We start from the raw sequence: 3,440 nt of genomic DNA on the forward strand, positions 1-3,440 counted from the left end.
ATATTAGTGCACAATCCTAAAATTGCAACTAAAATGGATTATTTCCAAAACAATGAAGTTTCACTTTTTCATACAATTTTTGCACTTATTTATCAACAAAGTGAATATGCCTAAAAAAAGATTGTGAAATTTGCTCTCACCAGCCTTTTTCCATCTAATTGGCCTTTTACCAATTAAATGCTGTGTGTAATGACGTCATCCCTAAAAAATAAGCATAAGTTTTGTCGCTAAAAAAAATCCCTTAAGTTGTCAACTTCAACTAATAGTGTTAAAGTAACACTGAAGCAGAGTAAAAGTTAATGAGATAAGTAAGCGATTAATTAAGAGATGATTGAGCATAAGTGGTGAACACCTGCTGTTAACAAGCAGAATCACTGAATAAAAGAGAAACACAAGAACTACAACTGAATTTAACTCTGTTTCAGTGTTACTTTAACACTATTAGAGAGGGACCATATGTACTCTAAGCAGAGTTGATTTAACTCTGGGGATTTTGCTGTGAAAATTAAGATATTTTTTAAAGTGATGACATGATGTCTATTTGCAACAGAACATTTTTAAGTCATAAATGTATTGAAGCCAAATGTGATTTAGAACTGATATTGATACTGACTGCACTTAATACATTTACATTTAATAATTTAGCAGACACTTTTCTCCAAAGCGACTTACAAATGAGAACAATAGCATCAATCAAACAAACATGAGGTCAACAGTATTCCATCCAGAGGAATCTGAGGTTAAATGCATTCATGATTCATCTCCTTATGTGCTTGTTGAGCAAATTTTTTACTTTTCACTGGAAGTTTATCATCACAAATTCCAAAGTGTTTCAGGTTTATTTGTGTAGTGTGTTTCACAGTACACATTGTTTCAAAGTGATTGTCACTTTCATGCACTATGATTCATTGTAAAGACTGCATGGAAGGCTGGGAGTTTAAATAATGTTAAATGTGCACATTTAAAGTGAGCATGAAATACAATCTTTCATCTTTTCAACTTCTACTGTTGCAGTTTCTGATTAGTATCAAGTCATGCATGTCAAACATACCTGATTACAATCCATTTGAATCCCAATAACTCTCAAATACTGACCAGTTTTATTCATTTAAAGTGAGCATGAAATACAATCTTTCATCTTTTCAACTTCTACTGTTGCAGTTTCTGATTAGTATCAAGTCATGCATGTCAAACATACCTGATTACAATCCATTTGAATCCCAATAACTCTCAAATACTGACCAGTTTTATTAATGGCGCCTAGTAAATCTACTCTTACATCATGATGTGAAAATATTCAGAAAAGGATATTTCTGATTTTCAGACTCTTGTTCTGCTTCCCTGTCACTTCATGTCAAAATACATGCAGAGAGAGATATCCATAACATTCCCATTCATCTCAATGACAGGTGCTCAGCTAGAGGTGTGTGACCTGAATCCTGCCATTTTCACTCATGAGAAACTCTGTTCAGTGAACATTTTGATACAATCACTTGAGCTGGAACTCAAAAGTAGTGTATAGATTGTCCTTTATTATTATTATTATTATTATTATTATTAGCATTTTCAGTTTCATAGGAAAATTATCAAACAGACAGTAAAATGGTAACACAAACAAAAGTTGTTGATGCACTATATCCACCAGAAAATATTTAGTTGCACCCTTTATTGCATGTGTAGCTAAAGGAGAGCATTATGAACAGCCACCTGACATGTGAATAAAGACCATTAAGTCTCTATCAAATGTCTCATACACTTAACAGAAGGCTTCAAAAACTTTTAAAATATTTCACCAACACAAACTAAATACTATTTAAAGTATTGAAAATGCAGTAAAAATTAACATTAACTATTTTTTTAAAAACTGCAACTTAGTTCCAGCTACATTTGCATATTAAATGAAATCACTGAACTAAGCCATGAATCTACAATAAAGAGGCAATCGATGCTCCTAAATACAGTCTCAAAGATTCATGGCTTAGTTCAGTGATTTCAGGATCACATCTGTTGATGATGCTAATCTGAAAATCTAGTGGCTTTACCTTTTAAAGCCCATTTCATTTCACATTTTACACATGTAATGCATGAAAACTTCAACTTATATTTACAGATGTGACACATAGCTTTTCTTTAGTTATTCACCTCAAATTGAAAAAAAAAAAGAAGAAAAAAAAAGCTAAATGGAAAATGAACTATGAAAACTATGAGTGTGATTATCTACCAGTGAAATAGTTGCTTAGAATTCTGAATGACGGCACAGGTCATGTGAAATCAAGGTCATCAAAATGTAACGGATGTGATTTTGGCAACATAAATACTGAATCAGAATATATCTGGGAGTCACTGCCTGATTATTTGATCACCAGCACAATGACTGCACCAATGTAAGAAAGGGAAGAAACAGAAAATAGATTTTTTTTATATAATGTAGTAGTAAGATGATCTATTTTGGTGCTGTGGAAATTATTTGTTGTCGTTTTTTTAAGAAAACTCGGTTTTACTTTTTATTTAAACTCAATTCTTTTTATGTTTTCTGCTATCTAAACTACTAAACTCAGTCTTTATAAAAAAACAATAATAATATGTTTGTCTATTCATTCAGGTGAAGCCGTACATAGAGGAGATGGTTTTGGTGTTTACACTCATAAGCTTTCCTCATCAGGTTGTGGAGGGAACAAATGTGGTCAAGGTAAGTGACTGTTTTTATTATGGATTTTAATTTTTGTGAATTCATCATTGAAACTCAATTTAAACTCCTTCAAGATATCTAGATCAATTCTTGAGCATGTCTTGCATTCGTAAGATTTTTTTTTTCTCAAATTTGTAGTTTTACAGGACACACATCTACTCAGAAAACTGTTTCATTCCTCAATATTACACTCAATCTTCAAACCCTCAGTGCCTGTGTCAGTGTGTTTATATGAACAACACCAAATTCACTTCACTTTACAAAAATATATTGCTGAAATAACAAAACACAATTATTTCTCACCCTTCCGAATTGTCAGTTTGAAATCCATTTTCCAAGTCAAACCTATTAGCCTTGTTAAGATGGTGATGATCAGATCATGAGGGACATTTATTGTCTCAAAAGCTTTGGGTTTTCATGAAAAAGTGCTGAAATATTTAAGGTGTTTCGTTGATGATCGGGTATGTGGATAGATAGCTGATATGAAAACTCCAGCTTGTCACTAATTCTCACAACATTTAAAACATATTGTCTTGCACATTTATTTTAAATAATTTAATAATTTAAACAATGATGCATGAATTCAGAGTCTGATTTTCAGTTAGTTGGGAAAACATACATCTGCGACAAAACATCTTATGTTTAGGTGGGTCGATGGTGAAAATCATATGGCACAAAAACAAACAAACTTTATCATAAATAATGCAATATTTATTGAGTCTTTGCAAAATATATAGACACATCCGTGGGA

This window comes from Chanodichthys erythropterus, chromosome 13, assembly GCF_024489055.1.
Source record: "Chanodichthys erythropterus isolate Z2021 chromosome 13, ASM2448905v1, whole genome shotgun sequence".
NCBI lineage: Eukaryota > Metazoa > Chordata > Actinopteri > Cypriniformes > Xenocyprididae > Chanodichthys > Chanodichthys erythropterus.